The sequence below is a fragment of the Rattus norvegicus genome, chromosome Y (genome assembly GCF_036323735.1).
Source record: "Rattus norvegicus strain BN/NHsdMcwi chromosome Y, GRCr8, whole genome shotgun sequence".
In the NCBI taxonomy this organism is placed as follows: Eukaryota; Metazoa; Chordata; class Mammalia; order Rodentia; family Muridae; genus Rattus; species Rattus norvegicus.
In genome coordinates, this window is record NC_086040.1 from 42,864,168 (window position 1) to 42,883,563 (window position 19,396).

Sequence of the window (19,396 nt, forward strand, 5' to 3'; positions counted from 1 at the left end):
ATACCTGTGTCTGAACGTGCCTGTGACTATCCAAATCTGTCAAATGTGTTCTCTGTGTGTGGGGAGCTGTGCATCAGTGTCTTCCCAGGTGTTCTCCACCTTATTTTTTTTTTTATTTTTTTTTATTTATTATATATAAGTACACTGTAGCTGTCCCCAGACACACCAGAAGAGGGCATCAGATCTCTTTACAGATGGTTGTGAGCCACCATGTGGTTGCTGGGACTTGAATCATGACCTCTGGAAGAGCAGTCAGGTTCTCAAACCGCTGAGCAATCTCTCCAGTACTCTACCTTATTTTTTGAGACATGGTCTCTGAATGAACCTGCAGCTCAATGACAGCATAATATGACTGGCAAGCAAGTCACAGTGTCTATCTCCCCAGAGCTGGAGTTATAAGTGTTTGCTGACTTCCACACCCTTTACATGGGTGTTGGGGACCAAGTTCACTACAGCCCTAAAATGTATGTTTAGCAGGGCACCAGCCCTTACAAATCTGAAAGCTAAACATGTGATCAGACATCCCAGATCTATACAGAGTTCCCCTTGTTCTGCTGTAGCCTGCTTACTTGCAGTGATCACCAATGTGATAAATGCACTGATTTATGTTTTTTTTTGTTCTGTATCAAATAAAATATTATGTGATCACCTCCAGTTGTTATAACCTGAGTCTGTGCTCCCAGGCTACTAGCACTTAAGTTTTTCTCACAAGAATTAACTATCTCTTATTTCCTGAGGTGAGTGCTGTATGTTGTGTCAATAGCAACTACTAGCAATTTTAACTTCCTAATGAATATATTACAAGTATAATCTATCCCAGCACTCATTTATATTTAAGATGGGAGGCAGATGTTTCTGATAATTTAGTAAAAGAAGTCATATAGCATCTTTTACCAAATCCACTGTCAAATCTATAAATCACGGTGCATCCTAGGACGGACGACTGGCAATTCCTTAGCAAGAATTAAAATTATGGAAGTCGTTGGGATGTGTTTCCTTCACTGAGGTACTCAATTAAATTCTATCACTTAACAGGAATTGTTACATTTAGGGGTAGGGGATTTAGCTCAGTGGTTAGAGCGCTGGCCTAGGAAGCGCAAGGCCCTGGTTTCGATCCCCACCTCCGAAAAAAGGAGCAAAAAAAAAAAAAAAAAAAAAAAAAAAAAAGAATGGCTACATTGATCAATACTATTCTAGCACGGACCCTATGTCATACTGTGAATGTTTAGGGACACCAATATCACGGTACTAACAGTGCCCTCATCTGACATGGCGTCAGATACATGTTAGACCAACAGTTTCGCACTTCAGAATATATCTCCCAGTAGAGCCACACAGAAAAGGTTACTGAGAACAATTTACGTGAGTATTTAAAAAGCACGTTACTAATCTGCATGAGTCACAGCTCTTTGCACTGTGTAAGGTGTGGGCTGATGCCCTTTTCTCAACAGACAAAGAAGGAATGTGTTTTAGTACAAGGATGGGAAATCACTGATTTACAGTTCTTGGGAAAATGTTAAAAATTCAAAAAGGTGTGTCTGTATGTGGTTCTGAACTTAAAAGCTTTTTTTTTTCCTACTTCCAACAGAAGAGCAGTAGCAAGTCATAGCAGAATGCCATGGAGATGAGAAAGTGGAGCGATGAGAGAACTCAATTTGCAGTTAAGTGGGCTGTAGACAATTCTTACAAGTTCGTCAAAGAAAATGATTAAAAATATACTTGGTTGAGAGAGGGATTCTTGTGCACCTAACCATTTCTTAACCTCATTAATAAACAAGGAAATTTCAACCTCCCCAGCACCCCCAAGAAAAAACAAGAAAAAAAAAACTTCAAAAACAAAAAAACACTCTAAACCACTGAATTAAAACCCAAGGCACTCATAAGTTAAAGCCACTGAGCAACAGACAGGATTGAAATAGGATCTCAAGTTTTACCAACTGACTGCAAGTCTTACTGATAAAAACTGCTAATTGTAATGAGATTAAAACTGTATTCAAGGCTAATCTGAGTTGACCAGGTTCTGGAGCCTCAGCAGAACCAGCAGCAGGGATGGCAGAGTCCAGGGCAACAGATTGCAGTAGTAAGGGCTTAGATCGGAGACCTCAGCCTAACTTTGTGAGAGCTGTAAAGGGCTGGAAATGTCCTGGTGAAGAAAGTCGTAGAGGATTTGCCAGGCAGCATTTAATGGATGACAAGAGGCTCTTCTTGTGTCACAGTACCAGCACAGGCACTGGATGAAGCAAGCCAAGCAGGAAAGCACTGAACAGTGGCTCGCACTCCGAAAGTATATCTGTGGTAAAATTCTGGTTCTGTGAAGATTTCAAAGAAGAAGGAAAACAATATCACAATTCAAATAAATTAACTGTTTGTACCATTTAGTCACACAGTACAACTACCCATCAGCGTATCCCGTAACCCGTGGGTTCACAGTCACTCTCTTCTATGCAGACACTACTTGGTCAAACTCTTTAGTGGCTGAGAAACCGGGAAAAGGTGAGGTGGGCTACTGGGCAATGGTTTTTGAGATTTCTAAATATCCTAGAACCAACTAAAATAATTTTGTACTTTTTTCAAGTGTAATAAAACTACAGGAAAAGAATCTATGAGTAAAAGGAAGAAAAACATCTGCTTTTTCAATGACTTTAAACATAGGAAAACGTAGAAATATCACGAGTACTGAGACAGCTTTGTTAAGTGGCAAGTTACTATAAACATACACCCAGAACACACGGTCTATGGCCTCCTCATAATCAGGGAAAGCTTATGGCTCATTATTGTTTTTTATTGCTGCTCTCCAGTAGTTTTTGTTCTGGGGACAGGATTTCATTTATGCACCCCAGGATGACCGACCATCCTATGGCTTCACCCTCCTCAGTGCTGGGATTACAGGGGAGTGGTGGCCTGCCACACCCAATTTATCATTATCTTTTTGAGTACATGCTAGATCTCTCTACATTAGATCTTTGTTATTAATGCAAACTTCCTAACTAAATGAACTTGGTGTCACCTAAGCATGGGTAAAGGGCCAGAAGAAGGTCACGACTTCTGAATTGATCAGGATGTTCTTTCTCAAGGCATCCGACCTGATTCTAAGCAATCAGTACTTGGACCACCAGCACTTATAATGGCATCCTGAGCATTTATATGAGGACAAGTTGCTGGCGCTCGAGCCGTTATGATGCAGCGACCAACACATATTAACCTTGAGATATAACTGCAGAATTCTTTAAGTGTAAGTGGTAAATGTATTGGCAAGTGGTTGACTAAAATCCTAACACAACTTAAAAGTCAAATAAATGATTTCAGATAAGGAGATTTTTTTTATGTGAATGCTCAAAGTAAAGAATCATGCTTGTATATGCATTACAGCTGCTGTGTTTCCCTCTGACTCTCAACACTGCTATATTCTCAGTACCTTAGGGAGATAAATAAAGACAGACAGCTGGTCTTATCTGTTTACCCTCCCCCTCAGCAATGCACACAAAAATCAAACAAAATGTGGTTCTGATGTTAGAGTGTAATGAACAATATTAGATATATAAATTGCATGCATTAATAGAAAACTCAGTAATACTGTCTATGTTTACTAAAAACTCAGCTTGTCAACTATGTTAAAAAAAAACCCTCTTTTCCTTTAGTTCACATGAAAAGAAAGAAATCTTTCCCTGACTTACTTCTTCCCTGACTTATTTCAACTCTTAAGGTTTAACTTCTCCTGGTTTTTCAGTACTGGGGACTGAACTCAGGAGTCCATTTGAGACAGGCAACCATTCTGCTACTGAGCTACAGAACCCTCCCCTTCCTCGGCACCCCCAAACACTTTTTTGGCTGAAGACACATGGGGGTCAAGGGCAGTTACTAGACACATAAAGGTGACTTGTAGGTTTACTGGGGGGATAGCACAGTGAGCAGAGAGCTTGAGGTGCAAGGGTGAGTATCTGAGTTTGAGTGCAAGGAATCCACATAAAAAGCAAGATTTTATAACATGAATCTATAATCCCTGTGCTCCAGCAACTGGATGGCAGGGTGAGATAGGAGAATCTTAGACGCTGATAGGCCAGCTTGTCTGGCAGAGCCGAGGTAAACAAAAGAAACCCTGCCTCAATAAAAGATGAAACAATGCCTGCCATGGTCCTCTGATATTCTACCTGTGCAGGGGGTCACATATACATTTATGGAAAATACAAACACGTCAGGTTTTAAGTTACTTATAGATGAACAAATAAAAATAAATTTATAGTACTCCTGTAAATTTAAGGTACTAAGTTCATTGAATAGATGAGGAAACTGCTGTAGAAATGAAGTTTTGTCCATATGACCAAAACAACAACCCACCAATGGTGGAGCTGGACCTGACAGTCAGGCAGAGTAATGCTCTTTCCATGGCAGCTTGGTAATTTGGTTGGTCATGTGTACTGTAGACGTTTCATGTATCCTAGACATGTAAACTATAATTACCCTATATGCACAGAAACAGGTTACAAAATTATCATAACTCTCAGCAATATTAAATTTTATGAGTTGGGTGCATAATACTTTTTATCAACTAGTAGGAAGGAGAACCTTGAAGTTTTGGTTGTAATGGTTGACCTGTCCTACTAGCTACAGAACTCTTATGATACAAAGAAAATATACAGTCAATAGGTAAGTTCATGTAAAAGCCCTTGCAACTAGGCTTATAACTTTATGATATAAAATGACAATTCTTAATAAAAAGCATCCAAGAAATAATAAAGTTCTGTAGATCATTTAATTTCAACTGGTTTTCTCTTCAATCCATTCAGACCTCACCAAATGTTACTAAACTCCTCTTATGCTGCATGCAGTATTTTAGCGCTTAGAGAAAACAGTCCAGGCATAAAGGTGTTTGTGACGAAGTCCAACTATTTCTTACATATTAGTGGGAAGTAGAGGCAGGAGTATGTGGTGCACTGTCATATCACAAGCATCTGAAAAAAACTAATATGGGCTAAAGGGATAGAAAAAATAGAGAGAACATTTTAGTGTAGTGTGATCTCTGAGTGCCTCACTAAAAACACAGCATTAAACAGAAATCTAAATGAAGGGAAAGAAAAGGCAAAGAGACACTCTGGGAAAGAGCTCCCTAAGCAACAGATGTGTTCAAAGACAAATGAATTCAACTGAATGAACATGGGGATTAAGAAAAGATTGGAAGTAACCAACAACTAAGGTGCAACATCCTTAAACATACTGTTTACTATGGAGGGGGAGAGGATGAAGAAAGGGGAACAGAAGAAAAACCACCTTGCACAGACTTGTGGTTAGAAAAAGCTCACGGTAGATGCACACTGCCATACGGTAAATAAGAAACAAATCTGGAAACAAAGGTAGTAATAATGGCAGGAGTGAAGAGTGATAAAATTCAAAGAATATGAAGACACAGTAAAAAGATTTCTTGTATGTGTAAATGATAAAATATGAAGGATGTTGTTTGGAAACCAAGTGTTGGCCAAAGGTAAAGATGTCATGTGTGCTGTCCCCAGCGAGTTGTGTTACTAATAGTAACAGTGAACAACTGACTCTAACACTGTTTCAAAAGGGATGTGACTTCCTACAGACCTGAAGGGTTCAAGTTATCAAGGACTAAAATCTTTACAAACATGAGCCAAAAGGAATAAAGCCATTAGCTCTCAGGAAAACAACTGTGCCCTTCCCCAAACCAGGCTTTTGGAATAAAGAAAATATTGATATAAACACTCTGACTTCCAGGAACCATAACAAGCTCCTGATTCCCATATGAGGAAGGCTCAATGAAGGGTATTTCTTCAGCAAACCCACTCAACTCCTACCCAGGAATCACTGAGCTTTCCCATTGTCGACATATTTTTTCCTCTTTTTATACCAAGACAGAAGGCCAGCTTGCTTCTCCCCATATCTGATCTCTTCATCCTCTTTGTTCTCTTTCTCAAATGGCTGTTTACTCTGAATTGGACGCAAATTAGTAAGCCCTAGAGGTACTGAAAGAATATCGTTGAGGCAGTTGCAGACACAACAAGACTTTTGACATCACAGAAGAAGCTAGGGCTCTCCAGGATACAAGAGATTTTTCAGGCAGGGCCTAATGATAATGTCACTGAGAACTGTAATTGCCTACCTGGGAAACAGCTTTCCTTACATTGACCAGATTCGAGGGTGCCCTTTACAGGTGTGTCTTCTGTGACCCAGTGGAAATCTTTACATACTACAACTCTCTAAAGGTAGAGACTTCTCTTTTCTTCATTAGTGGTTACATGCTCTGAATGGAGAAAGTTAGTCAGGGGCTTGGCATAGGTAGAAAAGATCTAGGAACATGGAGAGGAGGAGATTGTTCTGGATAATAATTCTTTCCAAGGTACATTCCTGTGACATACAGTTCAATTTGCTAGGTTTTCTGTTTCCCAAAGGTCAGTATTTTCTGTGCAGACCTTTAATTGAATGAAAATTGGACTATATTTACTTATTGTAATTCCTTGGTATAGGACTTTATATATATTCCTGAATGTGAATTTAAAAATTCTGATTTTCAATTCATTATTTTGCAATGATTTTGGCAATAAAGGGGGCCACCTTTAGAGTGAATATAACAGTGTAAATATTGTGTACTCTCTTCAAATGATAAACTCCCAAATCCTTATTTTTCCCTAAAATTACCAACATCAGTAAAGCAGAGGACAACATAGACTATAGAGTGCAGTACTGTAGTCCCATTTGATATCAGTTTCTAATATCTACCTTCCTGTGTTCTCACAGCCAGACTTGACAGTATTGGATGTTTTACCATGATCTTTCTTCAGGCCAAACATAAGATTCAGGAGGATGGGCGGTAAGAGGAATGGCATGAGGTCTAGTGAAAATTCAACTTCAATAGTTTCATAAGAACAGGAGAGAGTCTATTTGGCATTGTCATTTGTGGATTCTACATTCTTGACCTAGTTTCCCAGGATCCATGTTAAAATTCCACCTAACATCATACCTGTTGGAGCCACCAAAAGTGTGTGTGTGTGTGTGTGTGTGTGTGTGTGTGTGTGTATAATCAGATACCAAAAATAGATAAGATTGAAGAAGCTAAGAATTGCACACTGCCAGCAACAAGATATAGAATTTTCCTGAGAGACACAGCTAGATCATGTCAAATACAGAAGTGAATCCTAGTGGCAAACCAGTGAACTGTAAACTTACCTCATGTTGGTGGATTTTGTGAAAGGATAACAAAAGATGAAGGTGCTTACAACTAAATAAGAACAACTGTGCCAACAATCCAGAGCTTTCTGGTACTAAACAAATATTTGAAGACTGTACATGGATAGACCAATGACTCCAACTGCATATGTAGCAGAGAATGGCCTTGTTCGGCACCAAAATAAGGAGAAGCCGTTTTACCAAACTAGGTTTGACTCCCCGTTCAAGGGAATGTCAAGGTGCAGTAAGGGAGGTTATACAAGAAGGGTAGGGGGACAGGTTAGGAGTCTTACAGAAAGGAAACTGGGAAAGAAAAAAAAACATTTGAAATGTAAATGTAGAAACATTCAGTTAAAAAAAGCAATAAAATTTAGTAAAAAATAAAGAAAAATGAAAGAAATAAAAGAAAGGAAAACTGTAAGTTAATGTCACCAATTGTCTGAGAAATCTAAAGGGTCACCTTCAGGGAATGGGAGTCAGAGTAATACTAGTGGAAAGACTGAGATCATGAAGTCTCAACTAGAAGCACGATATCAGTGTCAGACTCAGTCTGCTCTATAGGAATGCAAAGCATGGGGGAATTTCCTCTGAGCAGAGGACACAATATTTGTCTTTAGCTCCTTCCTTAGGACTATTTTCTTCTGGGCAAAAAAAGTAAAGGCGTGAGCTCTCAGGAAAACAACTGTACACTTCCCAACACCTGGCTTTTGGAATAATAAATAAATGATATAAACGCTCTGACTTCCTGGTATCATAACAACAGGGAAGTCCAGATTCTTCTCAGAGGCTCCCAGCTCCTGTTTCTGATACGTGAAGGATAAGATCAAGGCTTCTCTTCAGCAAATCCACTCAGCCCCTACCCAGGACTCTCTGAATGTTCCCACGGATGGCATATTTCTTCATTTTTTGTTTTACGAAAACAGAAGGCCAGCTGCCTTCTCCCCTTCTCGGATCTCTTCATCCTTTTTTTTCACCCTCCCAAATGACTGATTACATTGAATGAGAGGCTGATTAATAAACCTAGAGTTACAGAAGGAATAACCCTTAGGCCAGGCTGTGATGACAACACTTGTGACATTACAGAAGAATCTAGTGCACTCCAGGGTACAAGAGATTTTTCAGGGAGGGCCTAATGGTGATGTCACTATGAACTGCCATTGCCTACCTGCTGAACTTCTTTCTTTAATGGCCAGATTTGAGGGTGCCCCTTCAAGGAGTGTTTCCTGTGAAACAGTGGAAACCTTTATGTATTCATCTCTCTAAAATAGAGACTTCTTTTAGCATCATTAGTGGTTACATGCTTTGAATGGAGAAACTTATTCAGAGGCTTGTCATGGGTAGAAAAGATCTAGGATCATGGAAGGGAGGAGATTCTTCTGGATAATAATTCTAATCCAAAGTCCATTCTTGTTACATTCAGTTCAATTTCCTAGGTTTTCTCTATTTCCCAAAGGAAAGGATTTTCCCTACAGCCCTATTATTGAGTGGATATTGTATTTCATTTTCTTACTGTAAATTCCTTGATAGGGCACATAGGGAATATATATATTCCTGAATGTGTACTCAAAAATTCTGTTTTCGAATTCAATATTCTTGTAATGATTTTGACAAGAATGAAGGCCAAGGCAAAGAGTGAATATAACAGTGTAAATACTCTGTAATTACTGCAAATTATAAACTACCAAATCCTTTTTTTTTAAATCCAAAAATTACCAGAGATCTGTAAAGCAAAGTAAAACATGGACTATAGAATGTGGTTCTGTAGTCCCATTAGATAACAATTCTCTAATATCTACCTTCCTGTGTTTCCAGGCACAGAATTGAGGGATTTGCATGTTTATCATGATTCTTTCTTCAGGACAAACATAAGGTTCAGGAGGATGGGCAGTGAGAGGAATAGCTTGATGTCCTGTGAAACCTCAACATCAAAAGGTTAATAAGAACAATGGGGAGTCTATTTGGCATTCTCATTTGTGGACTCCTCATTTTTGCCCTACTTGCAAAGAATCCATGTTAAAATTCCACCTACCCTCATAGCAGTAGGCGCCAAAAAAAAAAAAAAATATATATATATATATATATATATATATATATATATATATATATATATATATATATAAAATAACCCTTATGATCTTTCTTCAGGCCAAACATAAGATTCAGGAGGATGGGCGGTAGGAGGAATGGCATGAGGTCTAGTGAAAATTCAACTTCAATAGTTTCATAAGAACAGGAGAGAGTCTATTTGGCATTGTCATTTGTGGATTCTACATTCTTGACCTAGTTTCCCAGGATCCATGTTAAAATTCCACCTAACATCATACCTGTTGGAGCCACCAAAAGTGTGTGTGTGTGTGTGTGTGTGTGTGTGTGTGTGTGTATAATCAGATACCAAAAATAGATAAGATTGAAGAAGCTAAGAATTGCACACTGCCAGCAACAAGATATAGAATTTTCCTGTGAGACCCAGCTAGATCATGTCAAATACAGAAGTGAATCCTAGTGGCAAACTATATATATATATATATATATATATATATATATATATATATATATATATATATATTCTCTCTCTATATATATATATATGATAGATAGATAAAGAGATAAAGATAGGATAGATACAAAAATATATAAATATAGATACAGATATAAATAGATATAGATAGATATAGATGATATAGATATAGAAGTATATAGTTATAGATAGATGTAGATATAGATATAGATACAGATACATATACAGAGATAGATAGATACATAGATAAGTAGATAGATAGATAGATAGATAGATAGATAGATAGATAGATAGATAGATTGACAGACAGATGGATATATCAGCCACCAAAATTAGATAATATTGATGAACCTAATAAGGGCAGGCTGCTAGGAACCAATATAGGTCTTTCCTGATATACACAGCTATAGCATGCCAAATACAGAAGTGAATGTTTGTGGCAGAGCAGTGATTTCGGCAACAAAGAGGCCCAGCTATAGAGTGAATATATCAGTGAAAATACTCCGTACCTACTTCAGATGGTAAACAAATCTTTATTTTATCCAAAAATTATGAGACATCAGTAAAGCAAAGTACAACATGGACAAGAGAATGAGGTTCTGTAATACCTTTAGATGTCAGTTCTCTAATATATACCTTCCTGTGTTCCCAGTGTCAGGCTTCAGGTTTTTGGATGTTTTACGATAGTTCTTTCTTCAGATAAAATATAAAATTCAGGAGGTTGTGCAGGGAGAGCAATGACTTGAGGTCCAGGGAAACCTCAACATCACTAGTTTCATAAGAACAGGAGGAAGTCTATTTGGTATTTTCATTTGTAGATTCTAAATCATTGAGGTAGTTCCAAAGAATCCATGTTAAAATTCCACCTAACCTCAAGGCTGTATGAGCCACTATATATATATGCCACCAAACTAGATAAGACTGTTGATGCTAAGAAGTGCATGCCTCCAGGAACAGGATATAGAACTTTCCTGAGAGACACAGCTAGAGCAGGTCCAATACAGAAATGAAAGCTAGTGGCAAGCCAGTGAACTGAGAACGGACCTCTTGCTGGTAGATTTTGAGAAATGATTACAAGAGCTGAAGGGGCATTAAACACCACAAGAACAACAATGCCAAGTAACCAGAGATTTCAGGTACTAAACCAATATACAAACAATGTATATGGACAGACCTAAGACTCCAACTGAATATGTAGCAGAGGATGGCCTTTTTGGGCACCAATGGAAGGAGAAGCCCTTTGGTTTCCTCACTAGGTTTACCTCCCAGTTTATGGGAATGTCAAGGGGCGGTAAGGGTGGTTTTACAGGAATTGGATGGGGACTGCTTAGAGATCTTATGGACAGGAAACTGGAAAAGATAATATAGAAGTATCCAATTAAAGAAGCAAAATAATATGTTCAAAATAAATGAAATTATAGAAAAGAAAACTGCCTGCTAATGACCCCTAATAACTACGAAATATAAAGAGTCACTGTCAATGAATGGTAGACAGAGTAATACTAGTTGAAAGACAGAGATGATGAATTCTCAACTAGAAGCATTTTCTCTCCCATATATCAGTGTCAGACACAACATGTACACTGTAGGAATCCACAGCATGGAGGAGTTTACACTGAGCTGAAGATACAATAATGACCTTTCCCTTCTTCCTTAGGATGTTTTTCTACTGGGCAAAAAGAATAAAATTAATGAGCTCTCAGGAAAACAGAGCCCTTCCCAACATTTGGCTTTTGGGATAAAGAAATTAGTGATATAAACTCTGAGATTCCCAGAACCATAACATGCAGGGAAGACCAGATAATTCTGAGAGAATCCCAGCTCCAGATTTGCATATGTGAAAGACTAAGATCCAGGCTGTCTCTTCAGCTAACCCACACAGCCCCTACCCAGGACTCATGTATATTTCCCATGGCCCAAGTATTTCTTCCTTTTTTATATACCAAGACAGAAGGCCAGCTTCTTTATCCCCATCTCTGACCTCTTCATCCTGTTTGGTCACCTTCCCAAAGGCTGTTTACTCTGAACTATAGGCCAATTAGTAAACCCTAGAGGTACTGAAGGAATATCAGAGATGCAGATGCATACACAACAGCACTTGTGACATCACAGAAGAAACCATGGCTTTCCAGGATACAAGATATTTTTTCAGGGAGGGACAAATGATAATGTCACTGAGAACTGCAATGACTTACCTGCTAAAAAGCTATCTTTACATTGACCAGATTTGGCGGTGCTCTTTCAAGGATAGTCTCCTGTAACGCTGTGGAAACCTTTCCTTACTACATCACTCTAAAATTAGAGAGTTCTTTGTGCTTCATTAGTGGTTGCCTGCAATGAATGGAGAAAGTAAGTCAGGGGTTTGCAATTGGTAGATAAGATCTAGGAAAATGGAGTGGAGGAGATTCATCTGCATAATAAATATATTTCCAGGTCCATTCCTGTGACATAAAGTTCAATTTCTTAGGTTTTCTCTGTGTCCCAATGGCCAGTATTTTCCATACAGACATTTAATTAAGTGAATATTCTATTACATTTACTTTTTTTCTTCTTATTGGAGCTGGGGACTGAAAGCAGGGCCTTGAGCTTGCTAGGCAAGCGCTCTAACACTGACCTAAATCCCCAACACTGTATTTCACTTTCTTATTGTACATTCCTTGATAGGGGACTTTATGTATATTCCTGAGTGTATACTCAAAAATTCTGTTAATGAATTAAATTTTTTGCAATGATTTCGGAAGCAAAGGGGACCCACATATAGAGTGAATATAACAGTGTATATATTGTGTACCTACTTCAAATGATAAACTCAAAAATCCTTATTTTATCCAAAAATTACCAGATATCAGTATAGCAAAGGACAACATGGAGTATAGAATGCGGTTCTCAAGTCTGATTAAGTTTCAGTTCTGGAATATCTAACTTTTTGTTTTCCCAGTGCTAGACTTGCAGGTTTTGGATGTTTGGATTCTTTCTTCAAGGAAAACAAAATTCCGGAGGAAGGGCAAGGAGAGTAATGGCTTTAGGTCTAGGGAAACCTCAACCTCAATAGATTCATAAGAACAGGAGGAAGTCTATTTGGTATTTGTGAATTCTACATTCTTGACCTATTTGTTCAAATCCATATCTAACATCATTGCTGAAGGAGCCATATATATATATATATAGATAGATAGATAGATAGATAGATAGATAGATAGATAGAGATAGAGATAGATAGAGATAGAGGTAGATAGATAGATAGATAGATAGATAGATATAGATATAGACATAGACATAGATAGATAGATATAGATATAGATATAGATAGATAGATAGATAGATAGATAGATAGATAGATATAGATATAGATAGATATAGATGGATAGATACAGATACAGATACAGATACAGATACAGATACAGATACAGAGATACAGATACAGATACAGATACAGATAGATAAACATATCTGCCACCAAAACTAGAAAGATTGTTGAAGCTAAGAAGTGCATGCTGCCAGGAACCAGATATATAGATATACTATATATAGATATAGTGTATATATATATAGTATATATATATATATATGGAATTCTCCTGGCTTCATTATTGGTTACATGCTCTGAATGGAGAGAGTCATAGTAAGGGTTTGGCATGGGTGGACAAGATTTAGGAACCTGGAGTGGAGGAGATTCTTCTGGATAATAATTTTTCCCAGGTCCATTCCTATGGCCTACAGTTCAATTTTCTCAGATATCTCTGTTTTCCAAATACTAGGATTTTTCTTATAGTCCTTTAGTTGAATGAATATTATATTATGTTTTCTTATTGTACATTAAATGATAGGGGACTTTATAATATTCCTGAAAGTGTACTCAAAAATTCTGTTTTCCAATCCATTTTCTGCAATGATTTTGGCAAAAAAGTGGGCCCAACTATAGAGTAAGTATACCAGTGTAATACTGTGTACGTACTTCAAATGACACACTCCCAAATAATTATTGTATCCAAATATTACCAGACATCAATAAAGGAAAGTACCACATGGACTATAGGATTTGGTTCTCTAGTCTCATTTGATATCAGATCTGCAATATCTACCTTCCTGTGTTTCATTGCCATACTTGAGGGTTTTGGACATTTTTCCATGATTTGTTATTAAGGCCAAACATAAGATATAGGAGGCTGGGTAGGGAGAGGAATGACTTGAGGACCAGTGAAGCCTCATTTTCAGTAGATTCAAAAGAACAGTATGGAGTCTATTTGGCGTTGCCATTTGTGGATTCTAGAGTCTCGACCTAGATGCACAGAATCCATGTTAAAATTCCAGCTAAACTGAAAGCTATAGGAGCCAGCAAAAGTAATTATGTATACATCAGCCACCAAAACTAGACAAAATTGATGAAGATAGGAAGTGCATTCTGCGAAGAATCATATATAGATATTTCCTGAGACACACAGCTAGATTATGCCAAATACAGAAGTGAATGCTAGTGACAAACCAGTGAACTGAAAATGGACTTCTTGTTGGTAGATTTTGAGGAAAGATACAAGAGATGAAGGGGCTTTAACACCATAAGAACAACAATGCCAATGAACCACAGCTTTCTGAAACTAGACCAATATTCAAAGAATGTACATGGACAGAGCTATGTATACAACTGCATATGTCGATGAGTATGGACTTGGTGAGCACCAATGGAAGGAGAAGTCCTTGGTCCTCCCTAGGTTTGACTCCAAGTTCAAGGTAATGTCAAGGGGTAGTAAAGAGGGTTATAGAAGAAGGGGAGGGGGGCTAGTTAGGGATGTTATGGGCAGGTAACTGAGAAAGGAAATAACATTTTAAATTTAAATATAGAAACATCCAGTTTAGAAAAGAAATAAAATTTGCTAAACAATGAACGATATAAAAGAAAACTGCCAAATAATCATACCTATTGACTTGGATATCTAAAATGATAGTCAGAGTAATACTAGAGGAAAGACTGAGATGATGAGGTCTGAACTAGAGCACTGTGATCTCCCAGATAGAAGTGTCATACAGAAACTGCAATATAGGAATCCAAAACATAGAAGAGTTTACTCTGAGATGAGGACACAATACTTGTCCATTCCATCTTTCTTAGTAACATTCTCTTTCTGACAATAAGTATAAAGTCCATGACCTGTCAAGGATACAACTGTGCCCTTCACAACACTTGACTTTTGGAATAAAGAAATGAATGATATAAATTCTCAGACTTCCAGGAAGCATAAGAACAGGGAAGTCCTGATGTTTTTGAGAGGCTCCCAGCTACTGATTCCCTTATGTGGAAGGCACAGATAAAGCCTATATCTTCAGAGATACCACTAAACACCTAACAAGGAAACAATAAGCTTTCCCAAGGACCACATATTTCTTCCTTGTTTTTATACCAAGACAGAAGGCCAGCTTCCTTCTCCCCATTTCATATCTCTTCAACCTCTTTGTTCTCACTCCCAAATTCTACAGAATTAGAGGCCAATTAGTAAACTCTACAGGTAGTGAAGGAAAATCTGAGAGGCATTTGCTTTCATGACAACAGAAGGAGCTATGGCTCACCAGGTTATACGAGAGTTTTCAGGGAGATCCTAATGATAATGTCACTGAGAACTGCCATGGTCTACCTGCTGAACAGTTTTCCTTACATTGACCAAATTCGAGCGTGCCCTTACCAGGTATGTCTCCTGTAACACAGTAGAAACCTGTACTTACTACATCACTCTAAAGTAGAGTCTTCTCTCTGCTTCACTAGTGGTTACATGCTCTGAATACAGAAAGTTAGACAGGGGTTTGGCATGTGTAGAAAAGATTTAGGAACATGGAGTGTAGGAGATTCTTCTAGATAATATTTTTATTCCCACGTTGATTCCTGAGACATACAGTTCAATTTTCTGGGTTTTCACTCTTTCCCAAAGGCCAGTATTTTCTCTACAGCCCTTTAATTGAGTGAATATTGTATTTCAGTTTCTTACTGTAAATTCCTTGATAGGGGACTTTGTAAATGTTCCTCAATGTGTAATCAAAAAATCTGTTTTCCAATTAATTTTTCTGAAATGATTTAGGTCACAAAGGTGGCCCAGGTATAGAGTGAGTATAACAGTGTAAATTCTGTGTACCTATTTCAAATGATGAATGATGAATTCCCAAATCCTTATTTTATCGAAAAATTACCAGACATCAGGATAGCAAAGGACAACATGGACTATTGAATTTGCTTCTCTATTCCCATTTGATGTCAGTACTACCCGATCTATCTTCCAGTGTTCACATGGCCAGACTTGAGTGTTTAGGATATTTTACCATGATTCTTTCTTAAGAGCAAACGTAATCTACCAGATGATGGGCAGGGGAGAAAAATGGCTTGAGGACCAGTTAAATGTATATTTCAATAAGTTCATAAAAAGAGGAGGGAGTCTATTTGCATTGTCATTTGTGACTTCTACATTCTTGACATTGTTGGGGAGAATCCATGTTAACTTTCCACTTAACAACATAAGTGTAGAAGCCACCAAATTATATTTAAACATCAGCAACCAAAACTAGATAAGATTGATAAAGCTAAGAAGTGCGTTTTTCCAGAAACTGGATATAGATATTTACTGAGAGACACAAATACAGCATGTCAAATAAAGAAGTGAATGCTAATAGCAAACCATTGAACTGAAAACGGAACTCTTGTAGGTAAATATTGAAAAAGGATTAGAAGAGCTGAAGGTGCTTTCAACCCCATAAGAACAACAATGATAATGAACAAGAGTCTTCACATACCAGACCAATAAACAAAGAATTTACATGTACTGTCCTATGGCTCCAAATGCATATGTGGGAGAGGATGAGTTTTTTGGACAAAAATGGAGATGATGCCCTTAGTCAGCCTTAGTCTGTCTCCCAGTTTAAGGGAAGGTCAAGCAGCAGAAAGGCTGTTTAGAGAAGAAAGAAATGGAACGGTTAGGGATCTTATGGGCAGGAAGCTGGGAAAGGAAATAATATTTTAAATGTAAATATAGAGATCCAATTTTAAAAAATCAATATATTTTGCTAAAAAATAAAAAAATGATATAAAAGAAAAGAAAGTGACAAGTAATCACACATATTGACTCAGAAATCTGAAGTGGTAGTCAGAGTAATACTAGTAGAAAGTCTGAGATGATGAAGTCTCAACTAGAAGCACTTCTTTCTTCCAATTATCAGTGTCAGACACATACAGCACTATAGGTATCAAAAGCATGCAGTTTACTCGGACCTAAGCACACAATGCTTCTTTTTCCATTCTTCCTTAGGATCTTTTCTTCTTGACAAAGTGTAAAGGTCATGATTTTTCAGGAAAACAAATATGCCCTTCACATCACTTGACTTTTGGAATAAAGGAATGAATCATATTAACACACTGTCTTCCAGGAACCATAAGAACAGGAAAGTCCAGAGTGTAGGAAGTTCTTCTAGACAATATTTTTATTCACAGGTCATTCCTGTATACTCTATCCAGTTCCAGTGTTTGCATGACCAGACTTGAGGGTAGGATGATTTACCATGTTTCTTTCTTAAGGCCAAACGTAAGATAATGGACGAGGGGCAGGGAGAAATATGTCTTCAGGACCAGTTAAATGTCTACTTCAATAGGTTCATAATAACAGAAGAGAGTCTATTTGAAATTGTCATTTGTGAATTCTACATTATTGACATTGTTGGGCAGAATCCATGTTAACTTTCCACTTAACCACTTAGGTGTAGGATTCACCATATATATATATATATATATATATATATATATATATATATATATATATATATATATATATATATATATATATATATATATGTATGTATACATCAGCCAACAAAGCTAGATAAAATTGATGAAGGTACGAAATGCATTCTGCCAGGAACTGGCTATAAATATTTAGGGGGAGACACAGATATATCATGTCAAATCAGAAGTGAATGCTGGTAGCAAACCAGTGACCTGAAAATGTACCTCTTGTTGTTAAATTTTGAAAAAGGATTAGAAGAGCTGAGCGTGCTTTCAACTCCATAAGAACAACTATGACAGTGAATCAGAGTTTTGCTTACTAGACCAACATACAAAAAAAGGACATGGACTGATCTATGGCTCCAAATGCATATGTTGCTGAGGATGGCCTTTTTGGGCAACATTGGAAAAAGAGGCACGTTTCTTCCATATTTTATCTCCCAGTTGGAAGGAATGTCATGAGGCAAAAAGGATGGATAGAGAAGAAAGGAAATGGAATGGGTTCAGGAACTTATGGTCAGGAAATTGGGAAAGGAAAATGTATTATATATATATATATATATATATATATATATATATATATATATATATATATATATATATACACACATATATATAGAGAGAAACATCTGGTTAAAAAGGAATTAATTTTGCTAAAATATAAAAAATGCAGATATAGAGGAAAATAAAGATGCAAAGTCATCACAATTATTGACTCGGAAAGCTGAAGTCGTAGTCATAGTAATAGTAGTGGAAAGACTGAGATGATGAAGTCTCAACGAGAAGCATGTCTCTCTCCCAAATATCAGTGTCAGACACAAAATGCACTATAGGTTTCCAAAGCACAGTGGAGATTACCTTGAGTTAGGGACACAATACTTGTTTTATCCTTCTTCCTTAGAACCTTTTCTTCTTGACAAAAAGAGTAAAGGTCATGAGCTCTCAGGAAAACAACTGTGCCTTTCACAACAGTTGGCTTTTGGAATAAAGAGATGAAGGATATAATCCCTCAGGAACTATAAGAACAGGGAAGTACAGATGCTTCTGAGATTCCCCCAGCTCCTGATTCCCTTATATAGAAGACTCAGATCAAGGCTATCTCTTCAGCGATACCACTCACCACATACCAAGGACTCAATGAGCTTTCCAAAGGACCACATATTTCTTCATTATTTTTTATACCAAGACAGAAAGCCAGCTTCCTTCTCCCCATTTATAATCTCTTCAATCTGTTTGTTATCACACCCCAATTTGCTATGAATTAGAGAATATTAGTAAACCCTAGAGGTACTGCAGGAATATCTGAGAGGCAGTTGCTGTCACTACAATAGTTGTGATATCACAGAAGAAGCTATGACTCACCAGGTTACAAGAGAGTTTTCAGGGTGGTTCTAATGATGATGTCACTGAGAACTGTCGTGGCCTACCTGCTGAACACCTTTCATTATATTGACCATATACAAGTTTTCAGTTTCCAGGTATGTCTCCTGTGACACAGTGGAAACCTATACTCTAACCCATCACTCTAAAAGTAGAGACTTCTCTCTGCTTCACTACTGGTTACATTTTCTGAATGGAGAAAGTTTGACAGGGCATTGGCATGGGTAGAAAAGATTTAGAAACATGGTGTGCAGGAGATAATTCTAGATAATAGTTTTATTCCCAGGTTCATTACTGTGACATACAGTTCAATTTTCTGAGATTTCTCTGTTTCCCAAAGGCCAGTATTTTCTCTACAGACCTGTAGTTGAATGAATATTGTATGTCAATTTCTTTTTGTAAATTCCTTGATAGGGGATTTTGTAAATATTCCTCAATGTGTACTCAATAATTCTGTTTTCCAATTCCAATTTCTGCAATGATTTTGGTCACAACATGGGCCCAGCTATAGAGTGAGTATAACAGTGTAAATACTGTATACCTGCTTAAAATGATAAACTGCCAAA

The 19,396-nt window shown here is 37.4% G+C and overlaps 1 long non-coding RNA gene across 1 annotated transcript; it reads right to left on the bottom strand.

Annotated features, from left to right (window-relative positions):
* Window positions 1–1,263: 1,263 nt before the first annotated feature.
* On the bottom strand, window positions 1,264–18,729 carry LOC134484329 (uncharacterized). Its single transcript, XR_010061729.1, has 3 exons — window positions 18,578–18,729; window positions 11,893–12,028; window positions 1,264–2,309 (listed from the first exon to the last, which is right to left on the bottom strand). It is a non-coding gene; the product is annotated as an uncharacterized LOC134484329 (long non-coding RNA).
* Window positions 18,730–19,396: the final 667 nt, after the last annotated feature.